This window comes from Pinus tabuliformis, chromosome 7, assembly GCF_031772625.1.
Source record: "Pinus tabuliformis cultivar Carrire ecotype Pingquan chromosome 7, CPIR1, whole genome shotgun sequence".
In the NCBI taxonomy this organism is placed as follows: domain Eukaryota; kingdom Viridiplantae; phylum Streptophyta; class Pinopsida; order Pinales; family Pinaceae; genus Pinus; species Pinus tabuliformis.
Genome location: NC_142293.1, coordinates 1,458,400,502 through 1,458,423,897, shown reverse-complemented (window position 1 = coordinate 1,458,423,897; position 23,396 = coordinate 1,458,400,502). Strand labels below are relative to the sequence as shown.

Here is a 23,396-nt window from a genome sequence, read left to right as displayed (position 1 = left end):
ACCATTCATTGTCTTCTCACAAAATATTTACATGGAAACGTAAAACGACCATTCATTGTAAATGCCATTCAATGGTTTTTTATCTTAATTTCTAGAAAAAAGTGTAAACATGGTAGACAAACACTTTTTTTTTTTCATAGAAATAAGTGTAAACATGGGTAGATAAACACATACCATTGTGTTTTTTTCTTTTCAATTCTACCCCTTCCATTCACATCTTTGTACTATGCAATTTCCAATATTTTGGCCTCCACTAAATATACAACGATAATAAATACCTAATACACAAAAGGCTGATAGAATAGCTAATTGTTCTATGAGAAAACATTTGAGGTTTCCTTACCTGAATCCCAAAAGTCCCTGGTACAAACCGCCATGGCACTGTGGATTTCGGAAATGGAATAGTGAAAAGTTTTTACTTTGAAACCTGTAAAAGTCACTCACTTGGATGATGGCTTCACTTACTTGGGCTTCTTCCTAAAGCCAAATGACTACAAAAGCAAGGATTTGGATTGGCTTCTTAACAAAATTGGTAAGCGACTAAAACAATGGTCTCACCATTGGATCTCTTTGGGAGGGCGTCTCATTCTTATCAAGTCTGTACTACACAACGTTCCCATTTACGGGATGCACATATTCAGACTTCCCAAAGGAGTTGATTGTAATCTCAATGCCAGTATCTCAGGTTTCATATGGGTTGGCACACAACCGAAATGAAAATTGCATCTTGACAATATAGAGATCCTCAATCTTATGGTCAAAAAAAGGGGTTGGGGACTCATAGACATAACCTCTTTCAACTTGGCTTTGCTTCTTAAAAAGCTTTGGAGAATAGTGTGCAATGATGGTCTATGGAACCAAATTATCAACTCAAAATACCTCTAGAACAGAGATCTTATCGAATGGCTTCGTGTTGGTGCTCCGGACCCTCCCAACTTTTCGATTTCTTGGTGCAACTTCCTCCTCACTAAGCACTAGTTTTTTGGGAACTTGAAATGGGATGTTGGTATGGAATCCACTTCAAATATTGGCCTGGACCCCCTCTCAACCGTAACAAGTCCACATCTATTATCACCTCCTCATTATTTTTTTGCAAAATAAAGGCTTTTTTGTGATGAATGACAAAGAAAATGAATATCTCTCCTCTCCTACAACTACACATTGGAAAGATGCCACAGAGCTAGAAATTTCAGTCCCTCTAATTTGGGACTGGTCAGCATACATTTCAGATCTTAAACTCTCTGGGATTATCCTATCCACAAAAGCAGACAAGTTTATCTAGTTCCTTGGCTCACAAGAGAGAAAGGTAATCGTAAATGAACCATATATGATAATCTTCCAACCTTCAAGGAATATATCGCTCCTCTCTTCATTGCCTCTGTGTTGGAAATGTAATTTTCCTCTCAAAATCAAGTGTTTCTCCTGGTTGATGGCACACAACCGGATTCTTACCTGGGAAATACTCTGCAAGAGAGGGTACCAAGGCTCGAGAAGATGATGCCTTTCCTTATCATCCAGAGAGGACATCAACCACCTCTTCCTCCATTGCCCATTTGGCTCTTCTCTCTAGACACATGCACTACAACTGACAAAATCTCTGCAGATTGGGACTCCTTTGACATTGTCTCTTGTCTTTAGCAGATGGAATCTGGATCACCCTCGACACAAAAAACTAGCCTTCTTTATCATCTGAGGGATTTTGCGTTGCAGAAATTCTCTATCTTTAAGCATGTGAAGCCCGACATCTCGAAAACTAGTTGTAGAATCTTCTCTTTCTATCTTGAGTACTCTCCATTGAAGTCATTGGTCTTTAAACATCCCTCTCCTCCTCAAAATAGCTGGTCCTCTTACCCAGTCGGCTTCTTTGACAGGGCCTCCTCTTTTGACCTTTGTGGTTGTGGCATAGCTATCCATTTAGGACCTGGGAGTTTCTATAGGTTTCACTGGCACTGTGGAATTGGAACTAATACCTCTGTTGAATTACTGGCTCTTTGGGGGTCTTGCACTGAGCTTCTTGGCTTGACATTAGAGTTTTTACAATTTTTGGAAACTCCTAATCTATTATCAAATGGGCAAACGATTGAGGCTCCCTAAACTCTCCTAACCTCAACACCTGGAAATGCATAATCAAAACCCTACTCATGGAGTTCCACTCCGTCTCCATCACACTCATTTATCAGAGTGAAAATGGTGAAGTGGATTGCCTCTCCAAGGAAGGATGCAACTCAAACACTCATAAGATAAAATTCCATTTTTTTTTTTGCCTCTAAAACTTATCATAGGTCTGGGTATATTTTGATCTAACTTTTGGCATTTTATTGTATATCTTGCACTATGTTCCCTTTTTGTGAAAAATACCTCTATGTTATGATCGTTGTAACCAAACAACTCTCTACAGTTTTCATCTATCTATAATGTATCCTATTACATATTAGAGATCAAATGTATTAGATATAGTTCTTGGTTGTTTCTTTAGCTTTCACAAAGCCATCAATGAAATTTCCTCTCTGTCAATGTACTTTCTTATTATCAATAGAAAGCGTTTTGTTTTTGAAAAAATAAAATATTAATATGAAAGAAAATCAACAATCATTACATTACTTAGAAGCTAATTTTAATAATTGAAAATTAATTACAATAATAAAATAAATTAGATAATATTTACTTTGATTTAAATAATCTAATATTGATTTATTAGTTTTTTTTTTATATCTTTGATTTACTAGCTATCATTTTATAAATTTTGAATTAAATTATTTGATTTTTTTTTCACCTAATTTTTCAAATATTTTATTTTGAATTATTTAATGTTTTTTTTTCAAACCTAATTAAAATTGTCTTGTCACCTAATTAGAATTGTCCTATATAAATTGATTTGCCTTATTTTTTTTTAAAGTTATATTGTTTTAGGAAAATTTAATATAAGGTTATTTCTGAAACTATTATTTAGTTAATGCATATCATCTTTATTGTGTACATGATTGTATTTTTCTTTCATATAAATATTTTGGAGTTGATATTGATCATAGATTTAACTTTACTTATAGTATTGGAAAAAAATAATAGAAGATGGAAAACTTAGTTTTCTCTCTGAAAACAACTTAGTTTTGTCATAATTACTTGCCCAATATCTTACTTATGACTTAGTTTGTCATAATTACTTGCGCAATAACATATGGCTTATGAAGGTAAATAAAAGATCAAGATATAAAAAATTATGATTATCTTTTTATTACAGTAATTTAATAAGGATGCTTCGTTAGATATTTAAAGATGACATGGTAACTTAATAAGGATGATTTGTTAGATATTTAAACATGACATGTTTGATAAAGATGATGTGCTTGATACTTAAGGATAATTTGTTTGATATTGCATGATATGGTTGTGTTAATTGTTGCATTAACAATTAAGGCAAAGGAAGTACATCCATAAATTTGAAATATACAAAAAAAATAACAATAATAAACAAAAAAAATATTTATAATAAGATTTGGACCAATTCAATTTGATTTTACGTTAAGATATTTTGTGTTATGAGTGACAAAAATTTCTAGAGCAACCCCTTTTGTTTCTTATCACAATTACAACACTTAGCATTATATTTATGCTCAAGTTCGAAAGAAAAAATCAAATAAATTCTAAATCTAGCACACTTACCGTGCATGTTTTTTGTTGTTACATGTGTACATTTTCTTTGTTGCACTCTCACTATGCATACATATTTAATTTTTGCATTCTCACCATACATACTTTTTGTGCTCTTATTCTCTTCTTCCCACCATAGATAAATAAAGGAATTTTAAAATATATATAAAAGAAAAAGAAATATATATATATATATATATATATATATATATATATATATATATATATATATATATATATATATATATCTTAAATAATATTGGAGCAACTTGCCAAATTAACTTCCATCGTTAAATGTTAGTATTGAAATGGTAAAGGCTCAAATCTTTATCTATTTTTGCAAATTTTATTATAAGACATGTATATTGTACTTTAAAACTTTAGTCATGTTTTTGATAAATTCAAAATTAAAATAAATAAACACACACACACACACACACACACACACATATATATATATATATATATACACACGTCATGTACATCATCTATTATTATAACTACACAAAGTTCCATGGTAATGATATGTTAGTGCATGCATGCAACATCCAATAAGATATAAATATATAAGTAACTTAACCTACAGATTTGATAATTTGTAAATAAAATAAATAAATCCATTCTCACTACATTTATAAAAAAATAATGTAACATTAATAGAATATCACATCAAATCCACATCATGAATTTAAAAGTCAATTAAAACATTGTCATATACACAAGTCCAAATTCATGTATTTGTATTCAAAATTGGTTCAATTATAAAGTTTTCTTTTCTACAAAATCGATCTTCATTCCCAACATAGATAATGAAAGTTCATGCCCATATAGATGACATAATGGAAAAATGGTATCATCATTGATCTAGAAAATGGGTCTACAAGTCACTCTTAGCACTCCCAAGTGCATTTCCAAATTGAAATTGCTACAAAAATTACATTATACCAAATATCATGGGTATCCTTATTTTTGCTATGAACCCAATAATCATCGTTACTCTTTTCATCAGGCACACAATGTTAATTTGGGGTTTGGTTAGCTCTACACTTAATGAATTCAATTGTTCTTCAATTTTTCTGGGTCGTACAAAACCAACTTCTTTTAAATGTTGCATATGATTGTAATATAATACAACCTTTGTTAACAACACATAAATTAACCAATCAACTTGTCTGTGGCATGCTTATTATTTTTACTAAGGTACCTTTCCTTGATATACCAATGGTAAGATTCAATTGCATTATTTGTGTCTTGATTGGAGTGGGGAAAATTTATGTATGCTTTTGATCACATATCTGTAGAAAGAAATTTATTAGTTATGCATTAACAACCATACATATGACATGAAAAATAGAGTCATTAAAACCACTTACAAGAAACTTGCATATTTTGTTGTTGACTAACCAGGTGGTTTTAAAATATTCCAAAAACTCTTTATGTTCACTAAATTCTTAAAACAACTTTTCAACTGTATTTCTTACAAATTCATCATCTTGACACGTGCACATAATTTCTCTTAAAGCACAAAAATTGCGGATTGGGCTTTCCCTTTCTTGGACTTTATTTCTAACATTCTCCAACCATGCACGCGAGACATGCCACATAGATAATAATATTATACACTTGATTGAAGACCAAGAATAACATAATTTTGAGAGAGGAGATACATTAACAATATTTTTTGTCTCTTATAAAAAGAATAAACACAACATCTTAATTCTTCAATTTCAGTAGTAGCACCATCTATGATGAAGACTTGAGCATGCCAATATGGTCGCTCTTTCTTTCCAATGGCAAGTTTGGTCGACATCCATTTAGAAATGATAGCTATAGTATTGTGGGATGATATCACCCAAGCTATTGAATAAAGCTCAAAAAGGGGAATAAAAAATAATATCTTCTTCGTGAGTAGAAAGGTTAAATTTCTTCTCTATAAGATAAGTTAGAGGCAATTTTCTATTGACATTGTCACTCAAGCTAAGAGATGACAGGGGGATAAAACATTGGAATTGATCGTTCTTTGCTTGGGTGATTTTCGTGCCATCACTTCAACAACTTATAAATGAACCCATCCACCTAATTGAGTGGATGAATGACATTGACCCCCAACTCAACCAACATAGTATATTTGCCTCTCAACCATCCAATTAACATTCAACTTCTTTATAAAATGAATGGGAGGAACGAGATCAAGCCCATCAACTAATTTTTTGAGGTCAAAGAAGCCTTCTAGTGAAATGAAAAAGGTCAAAGAAGCCACAACCAATAAGGGTTTTCGTCAAGTGCATAAATGTGAGGGAACAACATGCAAATCTAGTCGAGTAGTCTTAAGACGGATTGATCTCTCATGACTTTTGATTGAATGAGAAATTACCAATGGGAGGACCTTATTTGTAACCTATCCAACTAACCATATTAGTTAACCTCTATTGGAGAAAAGAGTAAAAAAAATTAGAAGACCCACACAATACCATTTGTATTTGTCTATTTTATTAAAACAACAATAGGTTTAAGCATCCTCCATTTAAAAACAATTTCAATCAAGATAGTAATAAGAACTCAAAATATTTTAAAGAGAATGATTACCTCAATGCTAGGGTGGGGAGAATCTCAATGTTGTGGTTGGTCATTTGTGGTTTGCTAACAACAATAGACCCCTTATTCACACTCAATTGTTATCATTCTTATATCATAGCTTTGGAACAAATCAATACAATGGACCAATAGGAATGGTGGGTTTTCAATAATAAAGATGGAAAAGAGAAAAGAAGAAAAAAGAAAGACACTCAATAAAGTTTTGGTTAAAAAATGTCAAATAATATTACATGTTTTATTTGGCTTATTCATTGGCTACCCACCCTATGCACCCACAAATAACTATTTACCTATTTAACCATTGAACACTACGTTTTTAACATACAACATATATTTTCCTATATTTTTCCTTTTTAATTACTCATTTCTAAATAAACAACAACACTACATTTTTAACACACAACATATATTTTCCTATAATTTTTTCTTTTTAAATTACTACTTTCTAAATAAACATTCTTATGGCAAAAAAAAACAAACAAATAAGTTTTTAGTAATAATGTTTTTTCCAACACAAATTATATATCCCTTATTCATTCACTACCCACCTTGTGCACCCACAAATAGTATATAGATGTTAATCACAAAAAAAAAAAAAAACCTTTTTACCACACAACATATATTTTCATACCTTTTTCCTTTTGAATTATCATTCTAATACCATTAATAATGTATGTAAATTTCAAAATTCCCTTACCACCATAAAACTTGTACTTGAAATTTTCCCTATATTGAGGGACAAGCAAGGGTTTCTAATCGTCCTTAGAGGACCAACTCTCCTCTAACCCATCTCGGGCCCAATGATGACCAACCAAGTTGCTGACCCAATAAGACCCACGGATACTATCTTTTGAAATAGTTGCTTATGAATATAAGCTGTTGAGAAGGTACTACGATGGGAAAATCAATGTCTATAGAGAGTAGAATACTCTAGAAGCGTAGGATCTGGTAGCATTAGGTGGGGACTTCCGAATATAGCAATTTTATATTCAAATGGCGATTCAACACGTGTTTGAGTTACAATGGCCGTATGACTATTTCTACAGTTTTAAAAGAGCAGAAATACAATTTCATATGAAAGTGAGTGCTTAGGTTTTCGAATGGAACATAATAATTGGGACCCAATATGACCATTTTCCCTTGTGAGGCAAGGCAACTACTCATACAATGGGTGACTTATATGCACTAATATTACATAGTTTGTAGAAATAATGGTTCCTTCATAGGTTTTACAGGACCATGGTGGTTCGACAAAAGATTCTGTCGACCACTATTTTTCAAACTCCCAAGTTGGCAACGACGAAGATTTAAAACGACCATTCTTTCTACCTGCCATTCAGTGGTTTTTTTTCTTAATCTCACGAAAAAAGTGTAAACATGGGTAAATAAACACATACCGTTTGTGTTTTTTTCTTTTCAATTCTACCCATTCCATTCACAGCTATGTACTGTGCAGTTTCCAATATTTTGACCTCCACTAACTATACAACGATAATAAATATTTAATACACAAAAGGCCAATAGAACAACTAATTGTTCTATGAGAAAACACTCGAGGTTTCCTTACCTGAATACAAAAAGTCCTTGGTACAAACCGCCATGGCGCCATGGATTTCAGAAATGGAACGGTGAATTTTTTTTACTTTGGAACGCTGCAGATGCCGATTTCCAATGATAAAATAGGAGTGAAATGAAAAGGCAGTGTTAGAGAGAAAGATATAGAGGGTAGGGTGTCACCAGTCTTATCAGTCACGCACCTAACACTGTGAAAATTTTCAGGCGTGCCTTTCATGCCACTGCCGCGTTCGCACAGTAGATGTCCTTCAAACTGGCAACGTGATGGATATGGCTTGGCTTCGTGACCTTCATGGATTATTCTGCGCCAGGATATTCTGGCAGATAGAACGCAGGGTAAGGTTTCATCGGTCTTAACAATAACAAACCTCACACATCGATTATTCTGTGCCAGGAAATTCTTCCAGATAGAAGTCAGAGTAAGGTTTCATGGGTCTTATGAGTCACAAACCTCACACAAACTTGCAGGTGTGCCATTCAGGCCACGACAACATCTAACCAGCCTGCTATCGGGCCTTTAATGTGCCCTATAGCAAGCATTCACCCTACATGAGCATGTTATGGGGCATCAGTGGATGTGAATGGAATGGGTAGAACATGGTTTGCCCTTTAATACACATTAATACCATCCCCATACACAACAAAACCATGCCCATACGTCGTGGTGGATTTGAAATTTCAAATTGAAAATTTGGGCGATTGCTTTATAAAATTTTAAACTATATTTAAATGTCAAATCACCCTATAACAAACAAATTACCTGTCAAATTACATCGCTGTGTTGCAAGCTCGAGCTCGTGATACCCTGCACGGATCTTCTCAAGGGCGGTGACGTTCACGTCAAGTGAAATTCCATCCTTGTGTTGCAAGCTCGTGCTCGTGATACGCTGCACGGATCTTCTCAAGGGCGGTGACGTTCGGGTCAAGTGAACCTCCGGTCATCCTCAGGGTTTTCTAAACAGTTTGGTTCCTCCCACGGGCAGGTTCATTTTCCACAGGGCTTCCCTTTCTCTAAGAAAATACACAGACCTGCTGAATGGAATTACACGTTGATATAGACTGCAATAGCAGTTCCAGCCGTGTAATCCACCATGATTCTGGGAAGCTTGGGTTCTAGTTTATACGTGGGGACCAATTAGAGGAAGCCTTTGCGCTATCAAATGTGATGATAAAATCGCCACAAATGTAAAAGGCCATGGTTTTGAAAGCATTGGAGAGGGCCATGTCTTGAAACAGAGATACGATAAATGCCTGAAATTCCTCTAAATTCAGCGACGTTGATTTCCCTTTGCTGAGCAACTTTAGCTTCCTTAGTGTGCGGTCCATTTGGAGCGCAGTTTGGCGTTGAGTTAAAGCAATTTCTGCTTAATTTTGAAGCATGCGACCAATTGCTTGTCTCCATCTTTGTGGTAGTCGGAATTAAAGATGAACCATTTTAATGGTGTTATAGACATTTTTGTGCCTTACAACATTGAGCATGAAATGTCAATAATTCAAGGGATCCAAAGTCCCTAAATGAGTTGTTCCTACCCCTAGAGGAACAAGGTCAACCAATGACAGCTTCTCCCAGAAGTTCTCCACCAAAAACCACTCAGAAATGGTCAAATCAGGATCAATTCAGTAGCTCCACTAGCTGTCTGCGCTGAAATGCAAAGTCTGCACTGGCTACCTGCACTGCAACGCAGGTAGAAGCACTACCAGGGTGCGCTGAGCGGGAATTGACAAATGGCAAGTTCATTCAACGAGGTGTCAAGACCCTGGAAGCTTCCAGAATCTTCCTCAATGACACTTGCCTCAGTGAATTCGACCAAGTGATGAGTAAGAGGTTCTCAACCTCCAAGTGGAAGCAAGAACTGACAGAGAGAAGCCACAAGTCAAAACATGAGCTGACTCATCCTCTCTGCTCACATCTATATATGGATCTCTCACCCAGAGGTTTAGGAGGCTGGAATTTTGTACTTTGCAGAGAATTGCTGTTGGTTTGAGATTGAGATTAGTACATTGGGTGATTTATGCTTTGTTGGAGGAGAGGAAGGGATTCTTTTGCTGGGAGGTAGATGCTGGATCGGGACTCACTTGGTTGTATCTCCTCTTGAACCTTGTTTATCATATCAATAAAGCTGCTTGAGTTTCTCCTATATGCTTGTATTTCAATGATGTTTTGTTGTATTTGCATATTTAGTTTATATCTGATCCTAAACTAGTTATGAATGTGAATCTATATCTTTCGTGTAGTCTTCTGCTCTTGTGATCTTGCAGGAACCGTGTGAAGCTGGACCAGTGAAAGAGCAGGCAGCGGGAAGCAAACGAAAGAGAGAGATTGATTGGATCGACCAACTAGCGGAAGACATCGGTTAGTTAGATCCTTCTTTCTCTATTTGCATCTCATAAAGAAGAATACTCAGATAGCTTTCCTTGTTTGTTGCTAAGGCACTATCACCTCTTAGAGTGGGATAGGGGCATTCCGTATTGGATACTTTTCCCAACAACAAATTGGCGACTCCACTGGGGATCGAATCTTGTTGGTTTACTTGTGTTTCTATTGCTATTCATTTCATAAACTCAAGAGTGCTGAATCGAACTGCATTTGCTTGCAAATGCAAAGTAGAGATCAGCTACTCTAGCCCTCTCACTGGGCCTGTTTATGATCTGAGAAGCTGATCCACAAGTGCTCTAACAGCCCTTTGTGATAGATCTTAGTCCTCCTATAAATCATCCTCCTAATTGTACCTAATTGATAGCTTTTATCCGGCCAAAAACTGTAGAAAAACTTGCAAACTGTAACCCAGAACCCAGAAACAACTCTCGTTTCTGCTTCAGCGCAGACCCTGTGAAGGGGTTCTGCATTTCAACGCAGGTCCCGTGAAGGCTACCTGCGCTGAATGTCAAAACCTCTGTGTTGAGGGTGCGCTGATCAGTCTTTGCCTTGTGCAGCTGTGGTTCCCTGCTTCCTTTTGCTCAGTTTTCATCTCTGTTTTTGCAGCCTGTTATCAGTCAGTGTACCTATCTGAAACCCCTTTTCTTTGCCTCAATTCCGCCTCAGTTATATAAAGAAACTGTATTTGTTCTTTGTGTATTTGTTACATCATTTGCAGTTTCCCATTACAAGAGTAAACTAGTCATACTGTCGCCCCTAGATCTAGACCTGTCGTAAGTGTCGTTTTGATCTTAGGAGTGAGTTTGTTTGTTGTTCACAGTTGATTTAGCTTTTACTTTTGTCTTTTGGTTTGAATTTATGCATTTCAAAGTGTCGAAACAAGTAAATCATAAAGTGTCGTAATCGTCTTTTTGATTTTGAAAAAGGAACTTGTTTGTGTTTTCACTTGAAATCGAATTCAAATTTATATAACAGCTTTCTTTTTAGGCATCAATATTAAGAAAACGAAAACAAATACATGCATATGTGCATTTGCATTTGACAGTTTGTGTGTTGATTTAGGAAAAAGTGCATTACTGTGTGCTCTATGCTCTTTGAGAAAAGATGATGTCTTTCTTTTCCCTTTGTAGCTAGGATTTTCATTGTTGAAAAGATATAAAGCTTGCTTATCATCTTTAGACTGCATTTAGGAATTGTATCATACATCTCGTGGTGATCCAGAAAGGCAAACTTCTAAAAAGATCAACCTAAAATAAATTGAATGAACTTAACAACGCTTTGCAACCTAATGCACAACATAGAGGTCTAGGCTAGAGACGTGTTCCAGCGTCGTAAAACCTGGTCACTTGGTCGCCTCACTGATGGTTGGGTGATTCCTCCTGAGGGACGATTAGTACCAGTACGGATTGTGCTCCCACATACTGTCGCGTATATATTGGGAGACCCCTATAGGAATATAACCTTTATCCATAGGAAGCCGTGTCGGCTGCCCTACTAATCGCAATGCACTGAACACAGCATTCAGGAAGATCGACCGCCCGTACCCTAAAAAGTATTCTACGGTTTTGTGAAAAGTTTGGCACACCCTCTGCCTAGAACTCCAGAGCAGTTTCTTTTGGCCTTTTTCAGACTCTATAACAGAAAAAGTCCATCCGAGAATTTGTCACTTCGGGCTCGTTAAAACATCGAAGGAGACTAGAGTCATCTTTAGCTTTTTCTCGACTCTTTAAAAGTGAAAAAGCAAGTTGTGTCTAAGCATCGTTAAAAATTTATTTTAAACAGAACAATCACCCTCTATTCTTGCGTTGATCTTTAGGTTTAGAAAATGGAGCCCACCAACCAAGGGATTCCCCTTGGTGGAAATCCTAGTCCCTTCTCCTCTTGGGGAGATGTTGGTGCGCCCCATATGGCCACATTGTCGCTTCCAGGACTGACAATTGGCCTGCCGGTCTGGCTCTTCTCAACCAATGTCGTTCAGAACACCACTATTCCTGAACAGTCGAATCAACAATTAGACGAGTCTAGAGTTTCCCACCAACCTTCTACTTCTTATAATTCTTCCTCTTTTCCTTCCTCTTCGCGTAACGGGACTGGTAAGACTAAAAACCAAGCTCCTAAGGAGAAGAAGGAAAAGAAGAAGAAAGAGGAAAAGAAGAAGGAGCCAAAGGCAAATAAGGGAAAACAAGTGTCGTCTGATGAAAACCCACACACAGCACTGACCAGGCCTAGATCGCCGTGTGTCATCTGCAAGGGAGACCACTTTCACCGAGATTTTTCCTGCATCCCTCGGATACTAAGGGACTGGTCTCCCCGTTTGCACAATCCGGTGTTGTCAACCTCTGATAGCCATGTTGAAAGTACACCGTCAACTAGCAAAAGTAAAGTTCCAGGACAGAAAGGGAAGGCTAGACCTCCTTGTAGACTGTGCGAAGGCGACCATGCCCTCCACCGTTGTCCCTTCTTAGATGAGGCCAAAAGAGTCTTGGAAGATCGTCCGGTTTCACCGTTACGACTTCCTCCTGGATATCAAAGACTCTTGCTAAGTCCTTCGTTAGTTGAGAATCGAGCTGGCCAGCTCAAGTGGTCAGCTGAAGCGTCTATCATTGAGGATAAACCGACTGAATCCATACCAGACGAAAGTCAAAAGGTCGAGGCGGCAGTTGACCCGGTCTTGCCTTCAGAGGATTTATCTTCGAATGATACAGTCACTGAAGAGGATAAGGATGACACCATCCAGATTCTTTTCATCAACACAGACTCCGACGAACACGGGGGCAATGCACCCATTCCTTTATCGCAGGAAGGAAGTTCGTCAGAGCGATATCCGGCCGTCTATTCGGTCCCACCACCAAGCAACCTGGTTGTGTCCTTCGACTGGAACCAACTAGGCAGACCCCGGTTACCAGCCAGTATACCGTTCAGAATTATCGTTCAAATATACAGAATGGTAATGGCTGGTACCATCATTGATGAGGGGGCATCTGTGAGTATCCTTTCCTCTATTGCTTGGAAAGCGCTTGGTTCGCCAGCGCTTTTGCCTGAAATGAGAAATCTATCAGGCTTCGATAAAGGAACCATTCGACCTTTAGGGATCCCCCCCAATGTGCCCATAACATTGAAAGGGAAGACCGTTCAAATGAACGTGATGGTCGTTCAAGGACCCTTGGATTATAACCTACTCCTTGGACGAGACTATGTATATTGCATGGGAGCCATTGTCTCCTCACTCTTTAGAGTAATGTGTTTTCCGCACGAAGGAAGAGTGGTCAAGCTCGTGGACCAGCTTTCATTTCCCGGATCACGCATCGCAAATAGTCATGTACCATCCCTAAATGGTCTCTTCACGCAAGAAGTGTCTCAACCCACGGTCCGTCCTCCCGATGAGCGCGAGTGATTCGGAAGGATACGACTGGAACCCAGGGGGTATGCGTCTTGGTCTGCTTCAGCAGGAAAACTTTAGGTATAGGGTAGGTTTCCGCGGGAGAATATGACTAGTCCGTACCCCGTCCGTCATGGAAGAGGGTTTATTCTAGAATAAGATTCTTTTGTCAAAGTTATGTGAGTTGACAGATGGAGTCTCTCACCTTTGTCTATGTCGGTAGACATTGCCGAAGAAGTGTTTTGTTTGAAAAACTAATGAAACAATCTTTGGGTGACCTGAAAGAGGTAGGCCTTTCCTGGTAGAACAAATGTTTTATCTGCAAATTGAGGGGCAACCTTGAAATTGTACTTTATGCCTGGGGGCATGCAAACCTTTTGGAGTGCAAGCAAGGAGCGGCTATTTATTTTTTAAATTTTTAGGTCCTCCCTTTAAACCTGTAGGTCTAACCCTTTAAACTCGTAGGATTAGTCATTTCCGAACTTGCATAAAGAAAGGATTCCGGGGCAAAGCTTTATGAGGTGCAAGCCCCATAAAAAATGGCATCTTGAATGAGACATTCTTATCTTACGACTGGAATCGAGCAGTTTTATCGTATAGTTCATGCTCGTTAAAAAATAAACATAAAATCGAGCAGTTTTAGCACATAGTTCATGCTCGTTAAAAAATAAACATAAGATCGAGCAAGTGTTTCAATTCGTGTTTAAGCTCGTTAAAAAATGAACTACCCGGTAAATAGCCACTGCGAACGTAAATTATCAGCCATTAAAGCCTTGGTCGTGTTTGCACCATCACCTCCACTTTTTCATTGGCCGATCATTCACCTCCATTTGATTGTTTACCTATTTTGAGGAACAGCTGCGAAGAGTGATTTCACTAGCCATCCTTGTGACACTGCCGTGATTGGAAAATTCCAAGCCTTACTTGGAATCAGCTGCTAACCCGTTTCATCACTCGTTCCTCAAAAGACGAGTCTTCTTTAAGCTCTTTTCATCTGACTCGTAAAATATGAAAAGATTGCCGAGTTTTGGCCTTCCAGCTCGTTAAACCGACCGGAAGTGCTATCCCTCCTCTAGATTTTAATCTTTTTGGACCTGAGGGATTATTGCACAAAAAGATCGAGCGCTTGTTTTGTTCGGCTCGTTAAAACTATCGAAAACTCATCCCTTCTGTATTGTTTCGGACTTAAGGGATTAGATGACGAAAAAGGAATTTTGGAGTTACCTTTACGTACCTTTTCAAACTCTCTAAAATTGAAAAGGACTGAGTTATCTTTGTCGTTAGACTCGTTAAAAAGCATTAATAGCGACAAACTTGTCTTTAGACGAGAACGAGTTTCACTATCGCTAGGCTCGTTAAAACATAGCGATGGGTTTGCCCGAAGGGCAAATTATAGAACAAGCATATGTTATCCTCCTCAAGCTTGACAAAAATAAAGAGGTACTGGTCAGAAATGACTGGGGAAAAATTGGGAAGAAACTCAAGGAACTTTTATTGGTAGCAAGTCGCTCTTGAACATGACACTTCCGCTCCGTGCCTGAGTCGGGTTGGGTTGTTTCATTCACCAGTCACATCACCATGGTCTCGCCATACCATCCACCATTGGGGTAAATGCTACCAATCCATCACACAAGTGTCACCGATATGTTCAAGAGAAGTCATCCAGAGAAGTCAACCGTGTCCCATCCACTACCATACATTATCCTTCATCCTTTCATGACCGTCACCCTGAATCATACATCATCAGATTGTTTTCACCTCCATCAAAATCAATTGCTCCGTTCCGTGTCACTGATGTGGGATACATTAAGGCCCTCCTTTGACGGATCGCTTCTTGTCGACATCAACTCATTATCCAAGAAGTTGATCTAGGAACACCCCCTTCAGTACTTTGAAGCTTGCATACCTCAATGGCAGGTTTCTCACTTCCAGCGATAGGTATACATCAATGACCTTCGACCGAAAGATTTTGCGTGGTGTTCGACGCCAAGACCTTTATTCACACCACGTGAATTGTACTGCAGTACCTTGAGGGTCATTATCATTATCGGTGATTCCTCTCGTGCTTGTTAACAGTTTACATCATTGACTGGTAATCAAGCGATGTCTTTCCATGTTCGACTTCAGAACATTTCTCACATGGATCGACTTGTACTTAGAGTGAAGATCGAACGAGATTGAAGACCCCGGATCTAGTTTCATCCATCCGGGCTGTGATATATATTTAGGAAAGATAAAGACATTGACATGTACATCATTGCAGCAGATAATCATCCTACCAAAAAGGATGATGATTTCATCAAAATCATCAGTCTACCATCAGACGATTGTCTGTTCTATGTACAGAAAAATGAATTTATAAAGCTGAGCATGGGAATGCCCGCCTCAGCTAGATCATGAAAGCAGTATGAAAAATAATTTATTGTATTGTATCTTATTACAGGTCTCCTCCCAGCATTAGAAGAACTTCGGATCCTCCTAATAAAGCATTTCACCCGATAAACGACCTCATACTTTAGGGGGCAACTGTTATAGACATTTTTGTGCCTTACAACATTGAGAATGAAATGTTAATAATTCAAGGGATCCAAAGTCCCTAAATGAGTTGTTCCTACCCCTAGAGGAACAAGGTCAACCAATGACAGCTTCTCCCAGAAGTTCTCCACCAAAAACCACTCAGAAATGGTCAAATCAGGATCAATTCAGTAGCTCCACTAGCTGTCTGCGCTGAAATGCAAAGTCTGCACTGGCTACCTGCACTACAACGCAGGTAGAAGCACTACCAGGGTGCGCTGAGCGGGAATTTAGAAATGGCAAGTTCATTCAACGAGGTGTCAAGACCCTGGAAGCTTCCAGAATCTTCCTCAATGACACTTGCCTCAGTGAATTCGACCAAGTGATGAGTAAGATGTTCTCAACCTCCAAGTGGAAGCAAGAACTGACAGAGAGAAGCCACAAGTCAAAACATGAGCTGACTCATCCTCTCTGCTCACATCTATATATGGATCTCTCACCCAGAGGTTCAGGAGGCTGGAATTTTGTACTTTGCAGAGAATTGCTGTTGGTTTGAGATTGAGATTAGTACATTGGGTGATTTATGCTTTGTTGGAGGAGAGGAAGGGATTCTTTTGCTGGGAGGTAGATGCTGGATCGGGACTCACTTGGTTGTATCTCCTCTTGAACCTTGTTTATCATATCAATAAAGCTGCTTGAGTTTCTCCTATATGCTTGTATTTCAATGATGTTTTGTTGTATTTGCATATTTAGTTTATATCTGATCCTAAACTAGTTATGCATGTGAATCTATATCTTTCGTGTAGTCTTCTGCTCTTGTGATCTTGCAGGAACCGTGTGAAGCTGGACCAGTGAAAGAGTAGGCAGCGGGAAGTGAACGAAAGAGAGAGATTGATTGGATCGACCAACTAGCGGAAGACATCGATTAGTTAGATCCTTCTTTCTCTATTTGCATCACATAAAGAAGAATACTCAAATAGCTTTCCTTGTTTGTTGCTAAGGCACTATCACCTCTTAGAGTGGGATAGGGGCATTCCGTATTGGATACTTTTCCTAACAACAAACGGTTATACTTTTCAAATAAAAAAGAAGTTTTGTTTGCTTAGGGTCAGGTGAACTATTTTAATGGTTCAATTTTCCAAATAAAAAAAGCAGTTTGCTCACGGTTTGATACTTTTACATTAATTGTGTTTGTAAAAAATACTAGAAGAATTTGACCCTGAACAAAAGAGACAGTTGGCAACGGATTGGAAACATTATATGGAAGCAAATAACACTTGGATATCTTTCTATTGATGGAAAGATAAGGTTGCCCCTATAAATGTTTTCACTGGAACCACCTCTAGCACTACAACTGATAAGCATGGGCGGACTGCACTTGATGGGTGAAAAGTAGAAACTCCTACTACATTTCCTCCTTATAGAGGAATCATTTTAGGAGAAAATACTAATGCAGCCAAAGCCATTCCTCTGGTCCAAAAGGATGACAATGCTTTAGGCATTGATGGAAGAATCCAAAAAGCCAGTGAACAATTAAATTGGACCAATACTGCTATCAAAGGCCTGCAGATGAATGTAGCAAAAATAGAATATGTAAAGAAGATAGATGTTGTACAGTCCTCATTGAATAGTGTAAATAGTTGTTTGAATAATTTGCAGTTTGATTCCAGCATGACTCGCTCTTATACCAAAGAATTAATAAGTAAGATAGAAGAAGTAGGAGAAAATTTAGTTGGACACATAGGTGTAACTAAGACTCTCCTTACTGGCTTAACAACAAAAATTGAGAGGATACAATTGTCAAAAACTGAAAAGCCAGTTCCAAATTCTTTTCTGGTAAAGAGAAATATTAAGATTGAAAATCCTGTGAGAAATGTCCAGAAATTTCCTCTATTGTTTCCTAAAGAAATTGCCTCATCATCGATGAATCAGAACATATTAGTATTGCTTCCTTATTCAAGGAAATAGAGGCAGAAGCAGAAACAAAAGAAAGAAGGCAGGAATCACCAGAAACATAGATTCTTCCAATCTATGAGCCTCTGGAGCATAGATTTACTAGATATACTGCTCTTGATATTGAAGGAAAAGGGAAAATGCCTGAAGCTCATACATTCTTCCCTGATTCTCACAGAGAATGGAACATAGATAACATGAGCATTGGCCAAATACGCCAAATGATTTATTTGATGTATACTGAATATAAGCTCATGTGTCTTAGAGGCAAATCCGAAATAGATGCTTACAGAACCATCATTCAATGTTTCACAGGTACTCTCCTCAGGTGGTGGGAGATTGAATACTCTCCTAAACTCATTGAAACAATGGAAGCTGAAGTTCTCAAATATGAGAAAGGAGATGTTATTCACAATCCAGATGGCACTGTCATTAGTAACATGATTGGTGCACTGACATCAATGATTCTAGAGAATTGGTGCGGCAGTGAGACAGAGATAGCGAATAAACATGAGGTTATTCTGATGAACCTCAAGTGCCATAAAATGTTGCAATTTGATGATTTCCATGGAGATTGGATGCAGCGGATCTATGAGGTAAAAGACTCCAAAAACTTGTTATAGAAACAGGTACACCTTGCTGCTTTACCCTCTAGATTTGTTGATTATATCAGAATGCAAGAGATTTTTCAGTTACCTTTTGAATCTTACACATGGGGTGAGATATATTCTCATATTACAAAGACATTAGTGAGTCTTTGTACTAGTTCAAAGGTTAACAAGTCTCTGGAAAAATTATCAAGATTATCAGATAAAAATTCCATCTGCAGCAAGTATGGACTCACAGTAGATGATCCTTTGGTGAAGAAAAGAAAGTCCAGAAAGAGAGCTAAAAGAGAATTTAAAGAGACTTTCTATAGAAATAAAAAGAATTATCCAAAGGAAAAGAGAAGGTATCTTGCAAAAGATAAAAATCAGAGATATAAGAAGAACGGTTATTATAGATATGTTCCAAAGACTCATTACTACAACCCCTCTGATATTCATTTGTATTCAACCAAACAAGAAAAATGGAATAAAATCACTTGTTGGTTGTGCGGCCATAATGGGCATACAGCTTCCAGATGTCCCCAAGGAGAAGAACCAAAGCTCAATAAAGGAAAGAAAACAGCTGTTTATGCTCAGAAGTCCAAGAAAGTCAAGCAAGAAAATTCAGGACCTATTTTTTGTCTCAGGTGCAAATCCAAGACACATGTCACAGAAAGATGCCCAAATCTTTCCATCAGAGATACAACCCAGCAACACCAACTAGAAGAATCTTCTCTCGATTCTTTTAGCACTACATCAGAAGAAGAAGTGCAGGTCTATATGGGCCAATATTCTGAATTAGACTCATCAAAATGCCCATGCTTAGATTCAGATGAGTGTGCTTGTCATGCTATATACATAAGTGATCTTGAGTATTACACCAGCTCGAGTGAAGAAGAAGAAAAGTTTAAGCCGCCAAAAGAAAAAGTTCTTATGGAATCTACTGAAGAAGAAGCAGAACTGAAGATTTTATCCCAAATAAGGGCAATGGAAGGAGATATGAAGAATCGCCTGATTGAAGCATTCACTGACCAGCTCAAGAACAAAGCTTCCAAAGAATCAGGTAAGAAGCCTTTATTTATTGATGCATCTTATGAAAGAAATACTAAATCATTTCAAATGCATCATCAATAGCCAGGAAAAGTGAGATCACTTACTCTTGGGGAAGTAAGTGGTGAAATCCACCATCTCAAAACATAAATCTCTGCAATAAAAACTCAAATTGCAGAAATACAGAAAGGAAAACAATCTGCAGAAGAAAAAGTAGATGATTCCTGGAATCCTACTGCATATCACCAAGAAGTACAGATTGCTAAAGGAATGCAAGATCCACATTTTGGATTTAAAGATATGAGGTTGTTCACGATCACCTATCAGCAACATCATGTTAAGGTAAAAATTTGCATCCAAGGAAAAATCTTTCAAATGATTGCATTATTGGATTCTGGTGCAGATATTAACATCCTTAATATCAAAAATATTCCAGCCAAGTACTGGGTTTCAGCTGAAAGGGAGGTGGTAGGCCTTGGGAACAAGAAACTCCAATATGAAATTCCCAAAGCTTCATTGTGTTTTGATACTCATTGTGTGCACATGAAGTTTGCTATTGCAGACATTCCTATTGACTGTATATTAGGAAATGTCTTTCTAGCTGCAGTAGAGCCTCATGGCTCAGCCAGGCTAAAAGGAGGGAGAGCCGGTTATTTCATTTCTGTTCCTACATCAAAAGGCAGGAGAAAGAAAATTGAACTCCCTTATGTTTCAAGTCCAAGGATTTCAACAATGGTCCAAGCCATGCAAAAACTGGAAAAAGCAGAATCTCAATTAGCAGATCTCAAAGATCTGAAAGGCACACTAAGGGTTGAGGAACAGCTAAAATTACCCCAAGTCAAAAGAAAAATCCAAGAGCTGAAAGAAAAATTGGAGGAAACATGCTGCTCAGAAGAGCCAAATGCCTTCTGGCATAGGAAGCAGCATACTATCAAGTTGCCATATAAAGAGGGATACACTGGAAAACCTTGTAAAAATAGAGCTATCCCGATGAGCAAAGAATATAGGGATCTTTGCCAGAAAGAAATCCAGAAATTGCTTGATAGAAGACTGATCAGAGAATCCAATAGCCCCTGGAATTGCTATGGATTCTATGTGAATAAGAGAGCTGAACAAATTAGAGGAATTCCCAGGCTTGTTATAAATTATAAACCTCTAAATTCAGTTCTAGCCGATGACACTTATCTGATTCCACACAAGGGAGACTTGATCAGAAGGATTACAGGCGCCAAGGTATTTTCAAAATTTGATCTCAACGCAGGATTCTGGCAGGTCACCATTGATGAAGCTGATGAATTCAAGACTGCTTTTAGTATTCCAACAGGGCATTATGAATGGAATGTCATGCCATTCGGCCTCAAAAATGCTCCCTCAAAGTTCCAGAAAGTCATGGATGATATCTTCAAGGCATACTTTGATTGGCTAATAGTTTATATTGATGATGTTTTAATTTTTTCCAAGAATATTGATGACCATTTCAAACATGTAAATATTTTCTTGAAATTGGTTCAAAAGAATGGATTGGTGCTGAGCAAGAAGAAGATAGAAGTATTCCAGACTTCTATAAAATTCTTGGGACACACAATTTGCAACGGACAAATTTCTCAGCGACAGCATGCCATCGAATTTGCAGATAAATTCCCAGATGTGCTTAAAGACAAAACACAACTGCAACGATTTTTGGGTTGCCTAAACTATGTCAGCAATTTCTACCAGGATTGTGCCAGCGACAGAAAGGTGCTCAATAAATGAAATGGAAAGAACCCCCCTGAATGGTCAGATCTTCACACCAGAGCAGTCCAAGAAATCAAAGCCAAGGTAAAATCTTTACCTATTTTATATGTAGCCGATGATCAAGCTTTTAAAATAGTTGAATCTGATGCAAGCAATGTTGGATGGGGAGGAATCTTGAAACAAAGAATTGGAAAAGAAGAACAGGTTGTTCAATTTGCTTCGGGAGTCTGGAACCCAGCGGAGCAAAACTATTATGTCATTCAAAGAGAGGTAAAAGCAGCATGCAATTGTATTAGCAAATTTGAAGTCTATTTGATAAACAAGCCTTTTCTTCTCAGAACAGATGCCTCACCTATGCAGAAAGTTTTATCTAAAGATATCAGGAAAGATGGAGAAGCAAAGTTTGCTAGATGGCAAGCACTCTTTGCAAATTTTGATTTTATAGTAGAGCACATCAAGGGAAAAGATAACAGCCTTCTTGACTTCCTCAGCCGGGAATATATTGAGCAAAAGGAAGCACATGTTATGATAATTATCCTTGAATGGGATAATAACCAGAGACAAGAAGTTTTGAAAGCTGTGCTAGATGAATTGGAGTGGGAAACCTACAAAAGAGACTGGAAGCCGACTTGGCAGCTTCGTAATACCAAAGTTTTGAATGCGTATTTGCAGCCTCATACAGATCTGCAGTATTATGTACCAGAGAGAAAAGTCTACCCAAAGGGAAGACAATGGATACATGACATGGTCTATGATATGGCAAGAAGAGATGCTGAAGTGGCAAGAATAACACTAGAACAAAATTTTCATGATATTGCTACCATCTGGTATCATGGAGGAAGAGACACAGGAATATATGAAAGACATGTCTGTGTCTATAGAACCAAAGATTTATGGAGATAACCTGGTCATGGCAAAGTTCACCCAACAGACCAATGGCCCAGAAATGATCCTCATATCATGTTTCCTGACACTGTTTATGATTTTACAGACTACAGAAAACTCTGGTGGAAATTTTTAAACATTGATGATCAAACAGAGACTCATTATACCATAATCAAGTTCAGCATAGTTGGGCATTATCAAGGTTACCAGCAATGTGAGTGGTTCAAGGATTGGTGGAAAGACTACGGGATAAACAGGACAACCATGGATCCTGTAGAGCATGAAAAATATTGTAAAAATATGGGTAAAAGCTGTATTATGCAATGTAACAAAGAATGTAATCACCCAATGTATCATACTGTAAAGGAAATGGCCAGCTGATCAATCCTCTACGTACAATAATTCGCTTGAAGAATATATGAGAGAGCACATTGAATGGGTCGTCCTTACCAAAGTACAACATCAAATCGTGCTGGGGAAACCTATCATTGTCCGACGAATCTACACCAAAGCATGGGACATTATGCCATATAAGCTAGACCGTTTCCGAATCTCAAGATATTTTGATGTGAACCAGTCACAAGGGCTAAATTGTGACCAGTTTTCCCATGGGCTTCACTGTTCAAAAGCCTCCACAGCGTAATATTCTCCATTAAAGTCTTTTCTCGTGGGCTTTAGTACAAAAGCATCCATTGTGTAGAAGAGTCATGATATCTATCATATTTACTTTTAGTACAAGAATCTACTTTACAGATAATATCTTAGCGTTACCCGAAAGCAATTATTCGGTCCATCTTTTAGACCCGAATCTTTGTGCGGACGTCGCTCTGATAAAAGCTGGAAAGCAATGATTCCTTTAGCTTTAAGTATTTTCTTTGTACCGACCAACATGATGCTTGTCCCCCCTTCTCTTCCTATATAAGAAGGGTAAGGCTCATTTGTTTGGCATCATAGTTTGGAGAGTCTAAGAGTCTTGAGTCTTGTGAGTTTTGAGTCGAGTGTATTTCCTGCTCTGCAGCTGTGGACCCAAGGGTCTGATCTGCTTGCACCACGAAAGATTCACTCAAGTCCTTAGGTGGTTTGGAATCCTGTGCATCAA

At 37.9% G+C, this 23,396-nt stretch overlaps 1 pseudogene; it reads right to left on the bottom strand.

Annotated features, from left to right (window-relative positions):
* The window catches only part of LOC149253266 (protein trichome birefringence-like 11), an 88,361-nt pseudogene extending 80,517 nt beyond the window's left edge, over positions 1-7,844 (bottom strand).
* Between the last annotated feature and the right edge of the window lie 15,552 nt (positions 7,845-23,396).